This window comes from Zea mays, chromosome 2 (assembly GCF_902167145.1).
Source record: "Zea mays cultivar B73 chromosome 2, Zm-B73-REFERENCE-NAM-5.0, whole genome shotgun sequence".
Lineage (NCBI taxonomy): Eukaryota > Viridiplantae > Streptophyta > Magnoliopsida > Poales > Poaceae > Zea > Zea mays.
In genome coordinates, this window is record NC_050097.1 from 133,406,468 (window position 1) to 133,430,554 (window position 24,087).

General features: G+C 40.5%; 3 long non-coding RNA genes across 3 annotated transcripts; all 3 read left to right on the forward strand.

Moving 5' to 3' along the window:
* Window positions 1-4,117: 4,117 nt before the first annotated feature.
* LOC118476361 (uncharacterized) lies at window positions 4,118-10,409 on the forward strand. Its single transcript, XR_004856330.1, has 3 exons — window positions 4,118-4,387; window positions 5,363-8,751; window positions 9,727-10,409. It is a non-coding gene; the product is annotated as an uncharacterized lncRNA (long non-coding RNA).
* A 9,653-nt stretch (window positions 10,410-20,062) lies between these two features.
* LOC103646967 (uncharacterized) lies at window positions 20,063-21,200 on the forward strand. Its single transcript, XR_562574.3, has 3 exons — window positions 20,063-20,288; window positions 20,389-20,448; window positions 21,107-21,200. It is a non-coding gene; the product is annotated as an uncharacterized lncRNA (long non-coding RNA).
* A 138-nt stretch (window positions 21,201-21,338) lies between these two features.
* LOC103646969 (uncharacterized) lies at window positions 21,339-23,993 on the forward strand. The gene is made up of 7 exons (XR_002267627.2): window positions 21,339-21,470; window positions 21,554-21,635; window positions 22,005-22,386; window positions 22,496-22,973; window positions 23,302-23,346; window positions 23,434-23,518; window positions 23,670-23,993. It is a non-coding gene; the product is annotated as an uncharacterized lncRNA (long non-coding RNA).
* The last annotated feature ends 94 nt before the right edge of the window (window positions 23,994-24,087 follow it).

The window sequence follows — 24,087 nt, forward strand, 5'->3', positions numbered from 1 at the left end:
AAAAAGATTACATCAAATTACACATAATATCGCCGAAGCTCATCCGCATTCCAAGATCTAGGTATGTCGTTGCCATCCATATCCTTCAACCTGTAAGAACCGGGTCTTGACGAAGATACAACCAGAAAAGGACCTTCCCACTTCAGCTGTAATTTTCCCACTGTGTCTGGATTGGGCACTCTCCGAAGCACCAGATGTCCTAGCTTGATATTTTTCAATTGAACTTTTCTGTCACACCATTTTATTGTTTCGGCCTGATATTTATTGATGTGCTCTATAGCCTGAAGTCTGATCCCTTCTGTAGTATCTTTTGTTACTTGACAATCAGCTTCGTCTTCTGTCGAAGCTATTGTTCTTATTGACCCTGCCTTCGCTTCTTCTGGAGTTATTGCTTCATCACCAAATAAGAGTTTGAAGGGTGTAAATCCTGTTGATCTTGACATAGTTGTGTTATGACTCCATACAACTTTGATCAACTCATCTAGCCATTTTCCTCTAGGTTGATTGAAGATTAGCTTCATTATTCCTGTCATTATAATGCCATTTGCTCTTTCTACCAGTCCGTTTGATTCTGGGTGCCTTACTGATGCAAAATGAATCTTCATGCCAATTTGGTCACAGAAATCTTTAAACGTTTTGGCATCAAACTGTGTTCCATTATCCACAGTTATGGCCTTCGGCACGCCGAAGCGACAAACAATATTCTGCCAGAAGAATTTTTGGATTGTGGCCGAAGTTATTGTAGCCAAAGGCTTTGCTTCAATCCACTTAGAAAAATATTCTACGGCAACCACAACATACTTCAAATTACCTTGTGCCGGTGGAAGTGGTCCTAACAAATCCAAGCCCCATCTTTGTAATGGCCAAGTAGGTTGTATCAACTGCGTGGGAGATGAAGGTTGCTTCTAATCTCTTGCACATTTTTGACAATTCTCGCACTTTTGAACTAGCTCTGCTGCATCCGAAGCTGCCTTCGGCCAATAAAATCCTTGTCTAAACACTTTTCCCAACAAGGGCCTAAACCCAATATGAGATCCACACAGACCTGCATGTATCTCCTTCATTAATTCCATACCTTCGGTTCTAGATAGACACTTGAGGAGTGGAGAACAGACTCCATGTTTATATAATTCCCCTTCTATTATCACATACGGTCTTGTCCTTGCTTCCATTATCTTATTATAAGCTTCGTCATCCAAAATACAATTACCTTGGAGGAAAGATATGATTTCAGTCCTCCAATCTTCACTATGTACAGGGGAAATTTCAAGCACTGCTCTCTCCATAAGTTCAACCGAAGGTGCTTTTATTGTCTCAAAAAATACTTCCGGAGGTAGAGGGAGCCCCTGTGCCACTGATTTGGCTAACAGATCTGCATGCTCATTTTCTCCTCTTGGAATATTCTTGACGGAAAAACCTTCGAAAGAAGCTTCCAGCCTTCGAACTGTATCCAAATATTTTTCAAGCTTCGGATCTCTTGCCTTACTACTTTTGTCTACATGACCGGAAATGACTTGAGAGTCAGTTTTAAGGATGGCCCTTCTTATTCCCATTGCCCTTAACTTCCGAAGCCCCAACAGAAGTGCTTTGTATTTAGAAATATTATTTGTACAACTGAAGTCAAGCCTTGCTGCATAACATGTTCTGACTTTAGAAGGCGCAACTAGGACAGCAGCCGCTCCTGCGCCGAAGGTTCCCCAGGAACCATCACAGAACACTGTCCAAGCTTCGGCGTCTTTATTTGTTTCTTCTTCCTGAGCCCCTGGCGTCCAATCAGCAATGAAGTCTGCTAACGCCTGGGACTGAATTGAGGATCTATGTACATAGTCAATACTGAACTCGTTAAGCTCCACAGCCCATTTTCCAATCCTTCTAGTAGCTTCTTTGTTCCTCATTATGTTCTTCAGAGGCTGTGATGAAGGAACAGTTATGTGATATGCTTGAAAATAATGTCGAAGCTTCCTGGAGGCCATTAACACAGCATACAACACCTTCTCCAATTCTATATAGTTTTTCTTTGATAAACTTAGAACTTTGGAGATGAAGTATAATGGAGCCTGCTTTTTGATTTGGCCATCTAGCTTCTCCTGTACAAGCGCTGCACTGACTGCAGAGTGGGAAGCTGCTACATATAAGAGCAATGGAGCCCCTGGTGAAGGTGGAGTTAATGTTGTCAATTCGATCAAGTATCGCTTTAACTCTTCGAAAGCTTTCTGCTGAGCCGGACCCCATTGAAAAACTTCAACTGACTTCAATATTTCAAAGAATGGCAGATTTCTTTCTGCTGATCTGGATATGAATATGTTTAATGATGCCAATCTTCCTACCAACCGTTGGGCCCCCTTCTTTGTATTTGGCGGCTCCATCCGAAGGATATCTTTGATCTTATTTGGATTGGCTTCGATTCCCTTCGTTGATACTAGGAAGCCAAGGAACTTGCCCTTCTTCACTCCAAAAACACACTTTTTTGGATTTAATTTCAGGCCAGCTTGCCTGAAATTGGCAAATGTCTCTTGCAAATCAGCAATGTGATTTTCTTGCTTCATGCTTTTCACTATGATATCATCAACATAGGTCAGTACATTCCTGCCTATTTGAGAATGAAGGACCTTGGATGTCATTCTGCTGAAGCTTCCTCCAGCATTCTTGAGCCCCTCAGGCATCCAAAGATAGCAATAGGTGCCACTAGGAGTTATGAAGCTAGTCTTCGGCTCGTCTTCCTTCTTCATCCAAATTTGATGATAGCCTGAGTAACAATCCAATAGACTCATGAGCTCTGAAGAAGTTGTTGCATCTACAAGGGATTCTATTCTTGGTAGGAAATTCGTCCTTTGGACATGCTTTGTTGAGATCTGTGAAGTCAATACACATTCTCCACTTGCCATTAGCCTTCTTCACCATAACAGTGTTAGATAGCCATTCTGGATATGTTACTTCTCTGATAACACCAGCACTGAGAAGTCTCTTTACTTCATTCCGAGCACCTTCGGCTTTATCGTCAGACATCTTCCGAAGTCTTTGCTTTCTTGGCCTAAAAGATGGGTCCACATTAAGTGAATGCTCGATGACATCTCTGTTGACACCATAGAGATCATTAGCTGTCCAAGCGAAGACATCTTTGTTGTTGAACAAAAATCTTATCAAGGTTTTTTCCTGCTCATCAGATAACTGAGATCCCAGCAGTACCCTTTGATCTGCTATATCTTCACATAAAAGCATAGGCTTCGGCTGGTCTGCCGAAGCAGCCTTCCCTCTTTTGTGTTTGTATTGTTGACAAGCTTCAGCTCCATCTATGTTATGTATTTCCTTTGAATCTGTCCAACTTCCTTCAGCCCTTCTAGCAGCTTCTTGACTTCTGTGAACAGCAATGGGCCCTTGTTCCGAAGGTATCTTCATGCATAAGTATGCTGGATGAAGTATTGCTTTGAAGGCATTAAGTGTCCCTCGACCAATGATTGCATTATATGGGTATTCCATGTCAACAATGTCAAAAACGACTTGCTCAGTTCTTGTGTTGTGGACATAGCCGAAGGTAACTGGCATTGTGATTTTTCCAAGTGCCACAATCTGCCGTCCTCCGAAGCCACAAAGAGGGTGTGTAGAATCATGGATCTTATCCTCTGGTTCTTGCATCTGCTTGAAGGCCTTTGCAAATATAATGTCCGTTGCACTGCCTGTGTCAACCAGAACATTGTGGACCAGAAAACCCTTGATGCCACAAGATATGACCATAGCATCATTGTGAGGGTAATATTTGAGCTGAAGGTCCTCCTGGGAGAAGGTGATTGGAATGTGGGACCACTTGGACTTGATGAAGGGTCCCTGCACCCCAACATGCTGCACCCTTCTCTGTGCTTCCTTCTTCTGCTTCTTGTTAGCCGGCTCTGAACTTGAACCACCTGTTATCGGGAGCACCAACTTCGTAACCGAAGGTGTCTGTGATACCCCAATTTTCGGAAAAGAAGTTAAATTTCCATTTCTCTTTTCTTTCATGTTCTGTGGCATTGGGGTTTGGAGTTTCAGGAGGCATTCCTCAGGGAAACAGTAGATCTTTTGGCATTTTTTTCCGCTGGGGTCGGGAGCTCAAATGGGAGAGCGAGTTCGGGCCATTGATCTCGATCCGATGGATGAGAGCCCCCCCTCTCCTCCCCAACCCTAGCCGACCCCCTCTCCCTCTCCCCAATTGTTGCAGCCGCCCCCTCCCTCTTTCTCTCCTCCCCATTTGCAGCCACCCTCTACCCTCTCCGCCACTTCCTCCCCCCCTCTAGATCTCCCCCACGCTGCAAGGATTGAGAAGAGGAGGAGCACGTTGAATTGAAGAGGAAGAGAGGATCAAGGAGATGTTCTACCCCATCTCTTCTTGCAGTTTTTCTTGGGGAATCCCTAGGTAAGGATAAGATCCATGTTCCTCCCTGTAATTATGTGTTTTTGGAGGTTGTGAATCATGGGGATTGAAGGATTAGAGGTTGGATTAGATGGGGGGTTAGTTTTTGATCTCGAAATTAGTTTCTGCAGAATGGCAGATTCAACTGTTTCTGTTCCTACCAGTTTTCCGTGCTCTTAATGGCCTCAAAAAAATAAAAAGTCTATATATGAGTCGTAGATAATTTGTAGATCTTTCCATGGCCGCGAAGAACACCTCAATCGGACATCAGAACAGAAAGTTATGGCAGTTTGATTATAGCAGTTTTTCAGTCTCATAATTCTGTGCAGAATCTGTTCTCTTAATAGTTAGGCAATTTTATCAATAGAATTAAACTGTGGGTTGGTAAAAGAAGTTGTAGATAATTTCATAAGCTTTCCAGATTGTTAAAGAGTGCATTCATATGATTTGTGAAACTCCAGTTATGTTTGTTTTACTGTGGTTGTTCCTGTTTGCCTGACAAAAATGAGTGGGTCTGTTCACTGGTGGGTTTCATCTAGTAAATGGCCGAATTGTCTCTTCCAACTATGGAGACTTCTGTATAGGGATAAAAGTTCTTACTTCCAGCAGAATTTCATAATTTTTGGTTCAGTAGTTTGGGAGATATCGAATTTTAAAGTTAACCATACTGCTGTCCAAAACAGATTCAGTCATTTATCTTGTCAGATGTTTTAGAACTTGTAGATGGCAGAATTTAATTATCCATTGAATTCTGAAGTTGTAGAGTATTTTGTGTAGATACTCCTAGAGTATTTGTTTGATATCACCGCTGTTTTAATTTTAAAGATACAAAATTAACAAACAGCGCTGCTGCTGTTTGGCATGTGGTTCAGGGTGGGAGTCTTTCCACTGGGTCTTGGTTTCAAGTGTAGGAGTGTTTTGTTGATTGATGGAAAATGTTTGTGAAATATTTGTACTAAGTTTTATGCCCGCTAGCAGGTGGCTACACTCCAGATCATGCCTAGTACATTTCTTCTTCTTCGATGAAGGCAAGTGAATGTAGCGGTGGTTGCTTCCGTTCTGACCTATTATTTCTATTGCCTACACTCTAATATTCAAAAGTATTGGATTCTTTCATAATTGGACTCTATGGTGATGCTTTACCTGCTTGCATTATACTGATGCTCAATCATATATTGATGATGATTATGATTCGAGTATGATTTATGAGATTAATTCACACCCCTGAAGGTAAATGAAGTATTATTTGAGGTTGGTATTATATCTGAAGGTAAATAAAGTATTATTTGAGGTTTGTATTGTATCTGAAGGAAGTGAAGTTTATTGATAATGCAACATTCCATATACATTGCATGACTCATTTGCATCTGAAGTTTTATCGTGACCTATGGTCCGACCGTACCGGTACAATTTAGCATCGTACGTTGCCCGAGGAGGGGTACGATGCGGCTTCATACCCTTAGAGGTATGAAGGCAGAGGACATATGCATTGCATTCATATAAATTCATTGAAGTGATATTTGCAGATGATGTGGTTTTATACCCTCAGAGGTATGAAGATAGAGTACCTACACATTGCATTCCTATGCATACATTGAAGTGATATTTGCAGGTATTGTTGACGCAGGGAAGTGTTATAGAACCTATTGTGGTTGTTCGAGGTAATGAGATGGTATTGGTTATAGTGAGACTACTGAGTTCTATATCTACAAGTATTTCTGATTTTAATTGTGACTCCTTTAAAATGTTGATGAATTCAATTTGTGGTTTAAATATCTCGTCAAAATAATTCGCTTGCTGAGATGTTTCATCTCACTCTTGCATTACTCAATGCAGGTGCTTGTTGCTTATCAAGGAAAGTGGGAAGTAGTAGCACATCCACCTTCACTCTTATAATAACGCTGCTTAGGCGCAGTCATGATTTAATTAGAAGCTTCTTGTCAAAGGATGTTTGTTTCTAACTAGTTGTGCGCACTGGTTAATTTAGCTCATGCCGTTATGGTTGTCTTCCCATTGCTAGCAGACTATTAATGTCTATTATGTTTTCTTATCATGATATCTATTTATACTTTGTTGCTTCCCCGTTTATGCAATTTTCAAAGAAGATGCTGTCGAAATTTTATTTACAAATGTTAGATGTGTAGTTTAGTAGCATTCTGGGGTGTTTGTGGATCCCGGGGTGTTACAGTTGGTATCAAAGCTTAGGCTTTAGATTCTTGGCAATTTGAAGATAAATTTGATACACTTGCACATATAGGAAGGGTATGGGTTCAAGTATCTTTGATATATATTAGTGTCTTTGAAGTGCAGATGACAATAACCTCACCCCTCCCAATTCCTTTACGGTGATGTGGTAAGTTGTTTATGGCTTAATACTTGATATAATTTATTTCTGAAATTTTGATATTGTTTTATTAATGCAGTATATATCGCTGGTCATTTGTGAGAATGAAGTTGTTGTTATGCTTGTGATATACAAGTATGCCTATGTTGTTTTCACCATGGTTTTCATGGTTGAGTTTTATTACAATAATATTGATATATATGCTTGATTGAGGGCGTTTCAAAGAGGAGTGTGAATTACATGTTTTGGGGTACAAGGTGATCATCAATTTGAATTTAAGTTGTTGAGCGGTTGGTGGATAGCTCCAACTATCTTTGCAAAGAATGATTGTTTATGTTGAGAAACCAGTTCTGAAAGAAATGAATATTGGTACTTTTATATGGACTTTTGGGGGAAGTCTTTACATAGCCAGAATGGCTTACATGTCTCTCTTCTATCGTGTGTTTTAGTAGCCACAAAGCCTAGATGTGGTTTAAAGTGGTTGCATGTTAGTCATGCTAATTGTAGAACAAATCTTTGATTTTTCTTGATCCATTGATTATGTATTAATACGTTGAGGATTTGATGGTTCTCTTCCCGATGCATGTTTGTGGTGCCATTGTTGGACCACTTATCTATTGGTTTGAATGAAGTCATTGCCTAGCCTAGAGTTGGTTGTGTGTGGTTAGTCACCTATTCCTAAATGATGTGGTTTTTACATCAGCTTGAGATGTTTGTCAAATTTGTGAAGGATTACGGGTTATTATTGACCCTGTATGTCTTGTACTTTGAGTGCATCGTATGATAGAATGAAATGTAAGTTTCTGAACTACAGTAGATGAAGACTTATATTATGTGTAGGTTAACCTTACTAGTTTGGATATTTTTCTTAGTTGAGTTGTTGGATGAAGTATAGTGACATTGGTTAAGCAAGTATTGTGTTGTTGTTGTGCTGTCAGTGCTCTTTGTGTAGTTTTTGGCATTTCTTCGATGAACTATGCTGCGCAGAATGTTATTGGCTTCTTGTCGGCTTTATTGCTCCATTAGTTCTGTAGACTTTCTCCCTTTTGTGGGGTGCAAAGAATGTGAGATTACATTATTATCTTTTCATGATGGCAAGAACAAGGTTTAGGAAGATTAGGAGTTTTGTTTTAATAGAACTACTTGTTTTGGTGGTGCTTTGAGGTGAGGTGTTTGATCTTCTTATACATTCATCTGGTGTGGATGTTGCACTATTGAGTTAAAATGAATTGTTGAAGCTGGTAAGGGTTGTGCTTAGTGCATATTACCCCTTCATAAAAGAGTGTTGTTTTAAGACATTGATGTTGATGTATAGCTGCATCCAAATTCGATGGTGTGAAATCGTAGTGTTGATTGCATCTATGACTTGCTTTGAGCTTCATTGCATGTTGTTTCATGCTTGATATCAGGTTGTGTAGTTTCCTTAGACAATTAGTCCGAGGTAGAGGTTCTTGTGTTAATTAAGACCAATAATGGACCCATGTTTTGAATGGTGGTGCTATATGAGGTACCTTGGATGCTTTGCTTGGAAGTGGTCGAATTCGAGGACGAATTCTTTTTAAGGGGGGTAGAGTGTGATACCCCAATTTTCGGAAAAGAAGTTAAATTTCCATTTCTCTTTTCTTTCATGTTCTGTGGCATTGGGGTTTGGAGTTTCAGGAGGCATTCCTCAGGGAAACAGTAGATATTTTGGCATTTTTTTCCGCTGTGGTCGGGAGCTCAAATGGGAGAGCGAGTTCGGGCCATTGATCTCGATCCGATGGATGAGAGCCCCCCCTCTCCTCCCCAACCCTAGCCGACCCCCTCTCCCTCTCCCCAATTGTTGCAGCCGCCCCCTCCCTCTTTCTCTCCTCCCCATTTGCAGCCACCCTCTACCCTCTCCGCCACTTCCTCCCCCCCTCTAGATCTCCCCCACGCTGCAAGGATTGAGAAGAGGAGGAGCACGTTGAATTGAAGAGGAAGAGAGGATCAAGGAGATGTTCTACCCCATCTCTTCTTGCAGTTTTTCTTGGGGAATCCCTAGGTAAGGATAAGATCCATGTTCCTCCCTGTAATTATGTGTTTTTGGAGGTTGTGAATCATGGGGATTGAAGGATTAGAGGTTGGATTAGATGGGGGGTTAGTTTTTGATCTCGAAATTAGTTTCTGCAGAATGGCAGATTCAACTGTTTCTGTTCCTACCAGTTTTCCGTGCTCTTAATGGCCTCAAAAAAATAAAAAGTCTATATATGAGTCGTAGATAATTTGTAGATCTTTCCGTGGCCGCGAAGAACACCTCAATCGGACATCAGAACAGAAAGTTATGGCAGTTTGATTATAGCAGTTTTTCAGTCTCATAATTCTGTGCAGAATCTGTTCTCTTAATAGTTAGGCAATTTTATCAATAGAATTAAACTGTGGGTTGGTAAAAGAAGTTGTAGATAATTTCATAAGCTTTCCAGATTGTTAAAGAGTGCATTCATATGATTTGTGAAACTCCAGTTATGTTTGTTTTACTGTGGCTGTTCCTGTTTGCCTGACAAAAATGAGTGGGTCTGTTCACTGGTGGGTTTCATCTAGTAAATGGCCGAATTGTCTCTTCCAACTATGGAGACTTCTGTATAGGGATAAAAGTTCTTACTTCCAGCAGAATTTCATAATTTTTGGTTCAGTAGTTTGGGAGATATCGAATTTTAAAGTTAACCATACTGCTGTCCAAAACAGATTCAGTCATTTATCTTGTCAGATGTTTTAGAACTTGTAGATGGCAGAATTTAATTATCCATTGAATACTGAAGTTGTAGAGTATTTTGTGTAGATACTCCTAGAGTATTTGTTTGATATCACCGCTGTTTTAATTTTAAAGATACAAAATTAACAAACAGCGCTGCTGCTGTTTGGCATGTGGTTCAGGGTGGGAGTCTTTCCACTGGGTCTTGGTTTCAAGTGTAGGAGTGTTTTGTTGATTGATGGAAAATGTTTGTGAAATATTTGTACTAAGTTTTATGCCCGCTAGCAGGTGGCTACACTCCAGATCATGCCTAGTACATTTCTTCTTCTTCGATGAAGGCAAGTGAATGTAGCGGTGGTTGCTTCCGTTCTGACCTATTATTTCTATTGCCTACACTCTAATATTCAGAAGTATTGGATTCTTTCATAATTGGACTCTATGGTGATGCTTTACCTGCTTGCATTATACTGATGCTCAATCATATATTGATGATGATTATGATTCGAGTATGATTTATGAGATTAATTCACACCCCTGAAGGTAAATGAAGTATTATTTGAGATTGGTATTATATCTGAAGGTAAATAAAGTATTATTTGAGGTTTGTATTGTATCTGAAGGAAGTGAAGTTTATTGATAATGCAACATTCCATATACATTGCATGACTCATTTGCATCTGAAGTTTTGTCGTGACCTATGGTCCGACCGTACCGGTACAATTTAGCATCGTACGTTGCCCGAGGAGGGGTACGATGCGGCTTCATACCCTTAGAGGTATGAAGGCAGAGGACATATGCATTGCATTCATATAAATTCATTGAAGTGATATTTGCAGATGATGTGGTTTTATACCCTCAGAGGTATGAAGATAGAGTACCTACACATTGCATTCCTATGCATACATTGAAGTGATATTTGCAGGTATTGTTGACGCAGGGAAGTGTTATAGAACCTATTGTGGTTGTTCGAGGTAATGAGATGGTATTGGTTATAGTGAGACTACTGAGTTCTATATCTACAAGTATTTCTGATTTTAATTGTGACTCCTTTAAAATGTTGATGAATTCAATTTGTGGTTTAAATATCTCGTCAAAATAATTCGCTTGCTGAGATGTTTCATCTCACTCTTGCATTACTCAATGCAGGTGCTTGTTGCTTATCAAGGAAAGTGGGAAGTAGTAGCACATCCACCTTCACTCTTATAATAACGCTGCTTAGGCGCAGTCATGATTTAATTAGAAGCTTCTTGTCAAAGGATGTTTGTTTCTAACTAGTTGTGCGCACTGGTTAATTTAGCTCATGCCGTTATGGTTGTCTTCCCATTGCTAGCAGACTATTAATGTCTATTATGTTTTCTTATCATGATATCTATTTATACTTTGTTGCTTCCCCGTTTATGCAATTTTCAAAGGAGATGCTGTCGAAATTTTATATACAAATGTTAGATGTGTAGTTTAGTAGCATTCTGGGGTGTTTGTGGATCCCGGGGTGTTACAGTGCCACAACTTGGTTGTTGAACGAATCCATCGTCTCAACAGTGGAAGTGAGTTCACCGGAGGTGGGCGCCAATGTTGGCGACTTGTTCTCAAATGCTATGAGTTAAGAACAAGGCAACACAAAATGTTAATGGTTAAATTCCTTCGTCCTTCGAAGCATTATTTCCCTTAGGATATAATGATCTTCAGACGAAGGTTATGAAGGACGTACCTTCATCATCGCAGTATATATTTAAAAGAAGAAGCATATGAAACATGAGAAATGACATGAATAATCATATGACATCATTAATATATCTTTATTATATCATCACCAATGAACATGAACAATATTGAATTACATTTATACCTTCGGCTTGACAGAAGGCAAAAGTCCAAGTGTGACGCACGAGTGAATACAAGTCAGCGTGAACAGTACGAGGGTACTGTTCACCTATTTATAGGAACGGGACGCAACCCGGTCAAAATTACATTTATGTCCTTGATGACTAGTTACAATCATGATACAAACTATCATGGACTAATCAGTCTTTTTTTCTTTAAGTCGGTGCAGCCCTTCGTCTCAAGGCATGTCGCTATGCCGAAGCTCCCTGGATCGTAGCTTCGGCGTGTACCTTCGCGTTGTGTTCACTTATATGCCGATCTTTCGAAGGTGTTTTTGCTTAGAGGACCTTCGGCGATGAAGCAGGCCCCCAACAGCTGTTCTGACACAGGAGACCGAAGGAAAGGAACATGTTGTGACCTACTTAATCCAGAGGCAGGTGGATGCTGAAATAAGGCACACCTTTGTTGAGAAATTATGCTTATGCTTTTTTTATGCATGCAACAAGCTTATGTGTTATCTATTGTCTACTACTTGCCCTGTTTCTAGTCAAACTGATGTGATTAAATACATGTTACAAAACCCAATCATGAGTGGTAGAATTGGTAAATGGGCTAATGCACTTATAGAATATGATTTGGCTTATGAATAATTAAAATATATGAAAGGTCAGGTTGTAGCTGATTTTATTGTAAAATATCGGATTGGTGGTACTCATGAACTAGACATATCATATCTCATTATTACTTCCTGGATTCTGTATTTTGATAGATCGGTTTGTAATGAGGGACAAGTGATTGGCATCGTGCTTGTTTCACCAAGGAATGCCTCTTTTGACTTTTCTAGTCGATTGAAAACTTATTGCACTAACAATCAAGCCGAATATGAAGTCCTCTTGTTCGGTTTAGAACTTCTAGATTATATTGGAATGAAACATGTGAAGGTATTTGGTGATTTTCAGCTATTTGTCCAGCAGATTTTAGAGGAATATCAATGTTTAGATTACACTTTAAATAGTTACCTTGAAAATTGTTGGGACATAATCCATTCTTTTGACAAATTCTATATTCGGCATATATTGAGAGCTAAGAACTGCAGAGCTAATAGCTTAGCACAAGATGCATCAGGTTATCGGATAAAGCTAGGGAAAATCCACAACTCTAAAAGTTCGATAACCGGTGTTGCGCCAAGTTCCCAGGATGTGGACCGTCCGGGCTATATAGCCGGACCGTCCACTGTAGGTTCGGATCGTCCGGGCAAGGGGTCCGGACTGTCCGACAGTACCAGAGATGTCTACTTAATTAATTTGGCTGACAATACAGTCGATGCAATTGATTAGAGAACACATATAATCAATTACCTACATAATCCCAATGTTAGGGCAGACAAGAATGTTCGACGTACAACTTTCAAGTATATTTTAATTGATAATGAACTTTATCGCCGATCTGTTGGTGATGTATGGCTTAAATGCTTGGGCCCAGATGATGCTATATTAGCTATGGCCGAAGTAAATAAAAAGAATTCATAGTACTCATCAATCGGCCTCGAAGATGAAGTGACTATTGAGAAGATCTGGCTTCTATTGGCCTGACATGATAGCTGATTGTTTTGAATACTATAAAGGATGTCAAGTATGTCAGAAGTTCAGTGATCTGTAGTTAGTCCCCGCAGCTAAACTACATACTATTATCAAACCTTGGCCCTTTAGGGGATGGGGTTTGGACTTTGTAGGAGAAATTCATCCTTCATCCTCAAAAGGGCATCGGTGTGTGTTGGTTGCCACGAATTACTTCACCAAATGGACCAAAACTGTTGCTCTAAACAACATGACACATAAGGAGGTAATTAAATTTATAACTAAGCATATCATTCATAGATTCGGCATCGACAAACTTTGACTACGGACCAGGGGACTTCTTTTATGTCAAAGGAGGTACATGAGTTTGCTTATATAAGAACAAATTGCTTAGTTCATCTCCATATTATGCTTATGCCAATGTACGGACCGAGTCTAGTAATAGGACGTTGATTAGCCTTATGAAGAAGAAGATGTGCGATCATCCTTGACACTGGCATAAGGTTTTGTCTAAGGCTCTGTGGGCTCATAGAATATCTAAACATCGTGCTACTAAAGTCTCTCCTTTTGAGCTTGTTTATGGACATGAAGTTGTTTTGACTGTGGAGATAAGTCTAAATGCTGTCAAATTTGCCAGGCAAAATGATCTAGCTGTCATGATTATTATAATTTGATGATGAACAAGATTGATGAGGTGTCTGACAAGAGATTGGTGTCTCTGTGAGAGATCGAGAAAGACAAGATTATGGTTACCAAAGCTTACAATAACAAGGTCAAGGCTAAGTCATTCCGGGTTAGAGTCCTGGTGTGGAAGACCATCTTGCCACTAAGAAGCAGGGACCAGATGTTTGGCAAATGGTCACCACGCTAGGAAGGCCCTCATAGGATCACACAGGTAATAGCTGGTAATGCCTACATGTTACAAATATTACAAGGTGAGGACCTACCCAAGGCGCTGAATGGTCGTTTCTTGAATCAATATCACCCTAGTTTATGGCAAGATGCTTAATAAAACTGATGTTGTCATGTCGAGTTGATTCTATCCTGCACCAGTGCTTTTAGTTTGCTCAGCTTCCCCAAAATGCAAGGGGCATGTGTTGAGCACCATTTGTGGCATTGCGCACGACCGGACGATCCGGCCCTGAGATCGAGATAGTCCACGATAGGATTAGATCAGGCGATTAAGCTCCTTTCTGCACGCGTGTTTATCCAGCTAAACGTGTGGGAGTTGTTGGATAATGCCTAGAAACGGGTCTAGACCTTCCCTTATATATTTGAAGAGGTACGACCGATTGCAGAATCAACAATCGAACTAATCAATCTATTTATCGTTCTTCTACTTTTAATGCCCTAAAAGTAGCAGTAACTTAGCCTGCTCATCCCTAATTTTAGCTCTCTTCGGCTTTACGTCATCTCGAGGCGTCTTGAGTAGACTGCCGATCTCAAGACAAATACAAGGATCTCTTCTCTCTGACGGGGTCCCCTGGGGCAGAACCAGGTGTTGTAGCAAACGCCGCCACCTCCATGCACACACGGACCGCCCGCCTTCGGCGTAGACCATGGATCGTTCAGACCTAGACCATGGACCGTCCATACTACCACATAGAGCATCGCTGTCACTACATCTCATAGTGATTGACTTTCAACGATACATAGTTCGTTTTCGTTAGCAAGGACTACGCGCAACTTGTTATACCGGCAATGACATGCCTCCGGGAGATACATGTCTTTGTCTTTGAGTTACCGAGTACCTGAAAGGGACGGTCTAGCATGGATAGACAACAAGAAATAAGACGGCGATTTATTTCTGGCTGAGCTTTTACAGTGCTTAATTAGCACACAAGGCACACGGTTGCTTTCTTATCTCTAGGCTGTAGCATGTACGACAATTGTAGTGCGTCATGATGAAAGTTGACTTGAATTTTTTTTTTCCATATGTTTGGTTGCTGCACGGTGGTAGCCTGGACCGTATATTATAAACCATGCTCCTTGTATATAGACAAGATAGTTTTATTTAGAAAAAATAACTTTAAAAGTATTCTTGTTTCGTGGCAGCACCTGCACGCACGGAGATGCCTTTTGGCTGCGTATCCGTGGAGCCTGGCCGCGCCCCTCGTTTTCCGTCCATGCAGCTGTAGGTGACGGAAAGCCAATCAAATAACATCTGCTTCGATGATCCGCAGAACGCAGGTGTGGGCCGTGTGGGTACACGCCTGCGCACTCCCAACCAAACAGACGGTTTGTGAATCACATAAGATTGAATTTGTTTACTTTGTGACCTTTTAACTGCAACAATTACTGCTGCTTCGACCTAAAGGGCTGCTTTTCTTGAATCGATTTATGTGTTAAAAGTATATATATGTATATGCTTATGTACAATCATGAGACGGTGGTTTAATTTTGACATTTAAGAGACTACATGATACAACCCTGAAACTCTAGACTACAAATACAGTTAAGAAACAATATGTATGAAGTGTCGTGCAGAGACAGACTTTTTACAAAGAGCCCGTCTTTTGTATTTTTCATTTAGTCTCCTATAAACCTCTCAGAAGACTCTATATTAAATAGAGTTTTATACATACCCTTTTGCTTATATAGCAGAAGTGCAGAACTACTAATACCGATTTTTTGCATGATACGGATATGTTTATGCTAATCATCAAGAAGGTATTATGCTTAGAAAAACTGTGGTATATTGTTTGAGTTTATTTTTATCTTAACCACTGCACATGCATATGGAGACACCGATATACCACCCCGTCTAGCCTTGCTACTTACAACTTTGAGCTCGTTGCACACAAAGTGAGGAGGAAGTCATCATCAGACCCAATTAGAAATCAATTTATTTCTGTGTTATCCCTTACCGGTGTACGAAAAAGAATATAAGAATACTAGACCGCATACAAAAAATTAAAAATATAAATTAAATCGTTTAAATATTTAAAATGGTGATGTCATTGGCGAGCTAAACATATCTCGTCTAGTAAAATTAAATAACAAAGTTGAACTGTGAATGATTTTTAACATTCACTACCGGAATTCGGCTCTTTGCCGAGGGCTCGGCGATTTGCCGAATGCTTTTTATCGGACACTCTATAAAGTTCTACTCTCGATAACAATCGCGTTTATCGAGAGTAGGACTCTCGGCACAGGTAGACTCTCGGTACAGGTAGACACTCGGCAAAGACCGATTTGCCGAGTGCCTAACACTTGGCGAATGGAGACGTTCGGCAAAGGGCCATCAGCAGTGGTCTATAGCTGACGGTCGTTAACTTTGCCGAGCGTCGGTCTTTGGCACTTTCTCCAAACTGATACTCGGTAAAATATGCTTTGCCGAGTGTCTACCATGGACACTCGGCAAAGTTTATTTTTATTTTTTCTTTTTCCATCCAAACGTTTTCTACAATGTTCCTACACTATGTAGACTTATAGGTTCCATTTTAGCATAATTATAAAAGTGTTTGCTATAACTATTAGATTTTGTTTATTTAATTGAATTTTCTCAGATAACTTAGATTTGAACTGTAAATCACTCGAAAAATGGAAAACGATCAATGCAAAAATGATATGAATGTTATTTAGCACAAGTTACGGCCGATTTAAGGAGCAGATCGGAATTTTCGAGCGCCATGCTCACTAAACATGACCGTGAATTTACCATCCAGTTGTTTAAAAATTTTATAAAACACAAATAAAATCAGAAAATCGTGAAACTTGTCGACATGTCATGATATCATATGTAGAGCCTAGGATAAAAATGAAGTTTTATAATTTCATGTGTAGAAACCGTTGCTGATGTACAGTTCGCCGAACTTTTTTGCCGAGTGTCGGCAAAGCATTCACCGAGTGTTTTATAGGCTTTGCAGAGTATTTTAGATACTCGGCAAAGCAGCTGATTTTGGTAGTGATTGTATCTTGAGAAAGAATAAAACCGGAAGATGATGACACGAGAATGCAACCGACAGAAAATGAAAGCAAGAACAACAAGGATGCATGGGCATCCAAACGGAGGATCTGTGGCACAGGCAGGGCCCACGCGTTGCTATCATGGGCATGACGTGGTTGCGAATTATATGTATATGGTTGGAGCGCGAGCTAAAATCTGTGTAGTGAAAGTATGATTCAGCATGGAAATAATAAACAAAACTACCAAAGTCAACAATAAATCAGTACTAATTAAGTAGTATTCCGACGGTCGCTTTTGTGTGCTCGTGCAACGGCTCTTCGCAGCATTAAGGAGCTGGAAGAACTTCTGAATCTCAAGCGTAGGAGGATCCTCATAATCGGAGGGTTGACCGGGGTTCTCCGAATCGACAGATAGAAGCTTATGACGTACATCGTCAAGCATCGCTTCCATCCTATCGTAGCTCTCTTCATGTGACTGAACTTTCGGTACAATACGAGGAGGTGGGTCCTCATCGTGGTGCACCCACACCTCATAGATATGCATATAACCGTTCTTACAAAAATCTATCGACATAGTCCTTCTATCAAGAAAATAAATGTTCCGACACTTGCTACAAGGGCGACTAAGATCGGTTCCAGTCTCTGATCGAGCAAAAGCATGCTTGAGAAACGCGTCAGTCTTGGCAACCTACTCACTTGATAGAGCACTTTTTTTCTTCCAACCTTCATACATCCATCGACGATCCTCCTCCATGCTAGATATGAGATGTTAACTTGATTAGTTAAGTAAATCACACCCCTACATCTAAAGAAAAGGATAGGTCCCACTATGATACACTATGAAAAACTAGAACCATCATACATTATTACGGAGTTCAACTAATAAACCACTAATACAATATTATATACGAAATAACACTGTTATGGGTGACAAATCATATAAAATAACCTTATTTCCAAGGACATAATAATTATCCTCCAAATTTTAAAGTTTAAATTATCTAAGCACCACTAAGTAAACTAAAACAAACTAAATTAATTACATAATCAAATTCCGGTCGCCGGACATAACAAGCTAAACAATATTTAACATACTAATTATTTAATATAAAAAATGACAAATACAAAATAATATATACATATATAAAATAATACTACAAATAAAAATACTCACTTAGAGGGCGGTGAGGGCGAGGCGGGCGCCGGCGGGGCGGGTCCGGCGTGGGCGGGGCTAGGGCTGGCGCCGACGGGGCGGGACGAGCGAGGTGCGGCGGGGCGAGCATCGGTGTCGTCGTCATCGTGGGCGAGAGGTTGAATGTCTCGGAATGAAACTGCGTGTTCGGGCGCCGTGGGATTAAATTCCCTTATGTCTGACGGTTTAACTGACAGCCGTCAAACGACCTTATGTCCGACGGCTGATATCCTGGCTGTCCTATGTTTCCCGCTTTCCTGTTGTGCTCCCAGATCCCTCCCGAATATAAACATTAGACTAGCCAGATGGCTGGATTTGAAATTGTTTAGGCCTTGTTCGTTTCCGTCGGATTGCACCCGGAATTGTTCCAGCTAATCAAAGTTTATATAAATTAGAGAAGCAATCCGGTCAGGAATCATTCCGACCCACCAATCCGGCAGAAACGAACAAGGCCTTAGAGTTGATAAATCCGTATGAAATCTGATGGTTCAGAACGCAAAATATATATGCGGAAATTAAAATTTCTCAGGTTTGGTACTGTGATGGGCTGGACTAGAGGCCGCATGGGTTGCATTATTTTACAGGAAACAATTCATGCATTTCCTATACTTTAAAGCAGCAAGGAATCCGGCCCCCAGGATCGTCCACGTCGCCAAAAATTCCTCCACCGTTAGATCGTTATCAAATGGTGACATTATCTCATGTATCCGTCGTTTGCAGAATCTTCTAGTTCTCTCCACCTCCCCAGTCTCGCGCTCTCTCTTCCCCGAAAAGCCTGTCGCCTCCGCTGCGCGCACCGCCGTCCCCCAGTCGCCGGATCTCCTTCGTCCCCACCGCCGTCGCCGACGCACGATTCCAGGTCAGGTCAGGTGAGTCTCTACCATCCCCTCCTTTCCCTGCTCCCCCTCAATCTCGCCCGCCCGCTCGCCCGCTTGCTCGCTCGCTTGTCACCTGCTCAAAAATCTCGCCAGCTCTCTCCAATGACACAAGAGGTGTTACATTCTCCATGCTCGCTCGGCGCTGCTTTGTCCCCGTCCTCCCGTCCGCAACCCGTGCGCACAGCCGTTACCTGCTCGGCCAGGGGCTTCTCCTTCCCATTTGCTCTAGCGACACCGTCGAGACGGCAGTGGCGGTGGTCCCAGGCCCGGCACGCCGGCGCGGGTGGCTGAGGAAGCTCATACCCACGAACTACCTGCCCCGGAGCAGCTGGTGCTGGAGGCTGACCGTCCTGTCAGCCACCGGTGCGTCCAGGTTTGCCTCGTCGCTCTCTCGCTTCCTCAGGAGGAAGCACCGCTCGAACCACCCAGTGCGTCTCCTCCACGCTCATCTCCGTCGCGTGCCTCCTCCTCCCCGCTTTGCCACACGAGCGCGCTCGTCGCTCGGCCATCACAGCCACACGCCGCTTGTCCTTCAGGTGAGCCGCTCCCCCCCCTCTCTCATCCATACTCCACTACTACCACATTTGGTGATTCTGTCTTCCTGGAAGAAGAAAAGGTGGTGAGATCACAAGTGCACCTGACGTAGTGTGTCCATCCCCTCAAGGTGTTTGTTTAAATGCCAGCAAGGTATGCCATATGATATCTATATCAGAAATTGTATAAGCAGATTACTTCAGCCACTTCCATTCATTATCTAATAATTTAGGGGCTGTTTGGTTCGCTATCTCAACTGCCTCGCTATATAGGTGGCACGCCAGACCATTTGGATTAGCGGTAAACTCCACCACGCCACAGGTTGCTACAGTCTACCCATTTTTTTTCCACCACCAAAAGTTATCACAGCTATAACATCATTTTTTCATTGCCTCATACACGCTGCAGTGAGCAGCCACATAAACTAAACAGGCTCTTAATAAATTATTGTCTAGCAGAATAACATTATACCACGATCTTCATACCCTTCAGCCTACTTAGCATTTTCAATGTATGAAGTTCTGTTCTTCAGGTTTAAAACTTCCAGCTTCTTTAACCATCAATATTACTCAAATCAATTTCTTACCGATTGAAATTACGCAGTTTAAATATTACTTCAGATTGAAAACAACGAGCAAGGGTTCTTGCTGTAACAAAGATGTAGTATATAAAAAAACACAAGAAGTAAGTTTGATTATTTTACCATACTCTAATGCTTTGAAGATCACTGTGTTCGCTTAATTAGATAATAACAGCCAAAAAAAGTTGTAGTGCTCGTATTGCTACCCCCATTTCATTTCTAGCCGATCTGCTCGTATTTCTATTAGTTTTCCCAGATTTTCACCCCTTTTCCCTTCGTGTTTTATAGTTTCTTTAGATCAGTTCCTGTGGACAAAGCGCATGAAATGCAGCGTGCGAACAATTGATTAATACATAGAGGTAAGCATTGTCAGAGCCTCAGCACCAACATACTTTTCAAGATTACTGCATCATTGGTATGTAAAAGGACTAAATTTGTGTTTTTTATACTTTGTGGCAGTAATCTTTTCTTCAAACACGTTGAATAGTTCCTCTGGGCCTAAAAAACTTCAGCAACGAGGTAATTAGCATGTACGTTAACCTGTGTTTATTTCATGATTTGTCCGCTGCATGGTATGCGATGATTAAATTTCTGATTCATCCCTGGACCTCCTTTTTTAAAACTGGGTTTGTGCTTTCTATGTGCTTCATGGTTTGTTTATATAACTTTGCATATATAGCATCGAATCACTTTATAACTGATCTGGGTAAACATATAAATATGTGTGTATGTATATAAGTTTTTCATGTGCTTCATGATTTGTTTATATAAAGATGTATAAGATCACTTTATAGATGATGTGGGCGACATATAAATGTGCAGTTTTTTATGTGCTTTATGATTTCTTTATATTATCACTTTATAACTGATCTAGGTAAACATAATAAATGTGTGAGTATGAGAGAGCATCTTCCAAAACATATTTCAAACCTGTTGATGGTAACTTCATGATACAATTTACTCTTTACACTCAAGTGAAAGTAGTCAAGGATCCAACACCTGCCTTTCCAAGGTATATATACAAACTCACATCTTTTGAAAACATTGAAGACAATGATCATAGCAAAACCTATTTGATTGGTAGGAAATGTTTTGGTAAAAAACTATGCCATCATTTTCCTTGCAAAATTCTGCGCTATATTTGACTCAAACAAATCTGTTTTTTCAAACAATACAGATGTCATTGGCGTCTTGACACAAATTGATCCGCTACATCTAGTTGGTTTCAACAGCTCAAGCCTTACCAGAGACATCTTCATAACAAATACAAGGTACAAAGAGTTTTACTGTGTACTTCTGCTCTCATCGTGCCAAATAACCAATGTAGCAATTCCAATGAACCTCTTCGACAATGTTCCTTCCAACACCTTATCTGTGTACATTAACTTTCACTACTTTTGTTCCTTCAGTGATATACCTTTAAAAATGACGCTTTGGGGAGACCAAGCATCTGATTTTTTCTGTCGATAATGTTTACAATGAGAATGAGAAGAAACTCCTAATCATATTGTTCATCGGATGCCTTCCTAAACGATCCAAAGGTTATGCTCCAAACACCTTCCAGCTGACATCTGCATTATCTGGCTCTGTAAACATGACAATGGATGTTCTACTTCCAAATTAGGCCAAGTATATTTATGCGGAAATGTGGTATGCGCATGGTACTTCAATCCAGACATCCGTGAAATACATGTGTTCTACAACAGGTACCAAAAGGAATTAAAACCTGTTCTCTACCTTGATCACAATACCTTTAATAATAGCTTGTTTATTTACTTTGGCCTTAGATCTATTTCCTTCAATCCTGTGTTAACAGTTTCTTCAATTATCAAATTCTCTAGAAACAATAATGTTAGCACTTAGGCTACAATTCTAAAATCCCTCCTGCCCTCCTCACATATCTTGACAAAATGATTTATGTTTCTCCTTTTCCAAACAATACATACTCAATGTTGTCCCATCGAATAACATTATGGTAACATATGAAAACAAAAGAAAAGGACTAACACACCTACAGATTTCATGCTTACGTGATTGCACATAGGTTTGCTGATAGCTCATTGTAATTACCACAGTTTGTAAAGGTTACCAACAGCTGAGTTCCAGCTACTACGACATCCTGTCACAAAAGAGGAAATCCAGGTTTCTCAACCCTCTGAAATTGAAGACAAGATTGTGGAAGAGCTACTTGAGATAGATCCAGATATGTTTCATGTAATCACTGTCATATCCTTCTGTATTCAAAATATTTCGTCCGTCAAACATAGGCTTAGCCTATTTACAACAACCATCTATTCTCTAATGCAGCCACAAGGTTACAAGTGCACTATTACTGTTTCATGTCTGCTTCAAGACAATAGATGGTGGTTTCCATCTTGCACCAAATGCAAGAGGTCTCCAACTCAGACCTCTACTAGATACCGATGCACAACGTGCGACTAGACAAACTAGATTTAGGTAACACTCCAACCAAGCACTAAGATCGCTGTGTTTCATTCAGAAATAGCTCTTTGGTTTTCAAATTATTTATCCACTGCTATACTATACTAACATTATTCATTTGCAGGTACAAACTCAGATTATTGCTACTGATGGAACTTCTAAAGCAGAATTCTTTTGTTTTGATAATATAGCCAGATGAATAGTAGGAAAGTGCTATGAAACCCTTGTCAGAATAGCAGATGATTCTCGTGGTCCTCCAGCGGACCTGGCTGCCATTGTGTCGTTTAAGTTTACCTTTGCAGTTACCATTAACATGTCGGCATTCTCTGTCACCAACAATCTTTTATGTTCTCTCTGGACTAACAAATCATGGGAGACATGCATCACTAACAATTTTTTTGAAAGCAAATGGCAGAGCTCGCCTTTCAATTAAGAGAGAAAAGAGTTACAGAACAAGGATCACACATCACACACACCAGGAGCACACCTCCTGCCTAAGAAGAACTGCTCACACATAACGATGTATTTGGTTGTACAAGCATACAAGACTCTCCAGCAGCATCTTTTGGCAAACTATCCATATCTACCAATCAAAAAATGTGGTAAGCAAATCTTGTTTAGTACCAGCTATTTCATAGTGTCTTATATGCATAGAATCTGATCACATCTATTTAACAGCCACATCACAGTGTTGCATATTTCCAGCCAGTATACACTGAAGTAAATTTGGTACATATTTTGTAACGAGAAAAATAAAAAGAGTTACCATACTTCAACTCTGATACATCTTTTGTGGGAGAAAAAAAATTGCAACCCATTCTCCCAAGGTACATGTTTTATGAGAAAAAAGAAAGAGTAATCATACTTCTACTTCAAACTAATAGAATGATCTAATGGTTCTTATCCGCCTAATCACATGATGCTGAACAGGGTACAAGTCAGCTTAACAAAGACGGTCTGCCATCGCCACCAAAAGTATGCCCTACAAAGGAACATTAAAACAATAAGTTTTCTTTTATTGATTCCAAGCTATAATATATACTAATAGCACAACATATATAGGATCAGAACCAGCCAACTTCGCATACACCAGCCTGATTCTACACAACCTGGAGATCAAAGCCACTAGATCGTCATGAATTGCAAGGTACGACAGTACCCATACACCTTCATTCTATAACCCGTACCACAAAAAAAGTTTGTATAATGCTTTCCAATCCCCCTTATAAGCATTGTACAACAACATAATAACAGACAAGCACTTTAGATGCAACTGATGTTCTCTTGTTTGTTTATAGATAACTGTTTTGCGCACCTACAAAGGACGTCCATGCTGCTGAAACGCATATACTTTTATGTACATATAACGAAACTGCTACAGCGTCTCCAGCTTTGTATATGTTTATGTGAACCCTATCAGTGAACTCTAATTTACGCTTGATGTAGTCTACTCAAGTGCTACTTCATGTGTATTATTGTCTCAGTTACTCTACAACTATTGTGAGCCTTGGCGTCTGCTTCATCTTGGTTTTGTACTTATTTACTTACCTGCTTTTTAGCTATGGTTTCCAGTTTAAATGTGATCACACTGCAACATCCAATTCGATATCCTCATAAAACATTTCAAGCTGCTATTCAGCACGCGCGCATGGGCGCGCGCAATACACTAGTGATTAACCATGTTGAAATAAATCGAGTGCGTGGAAAGGATCATGC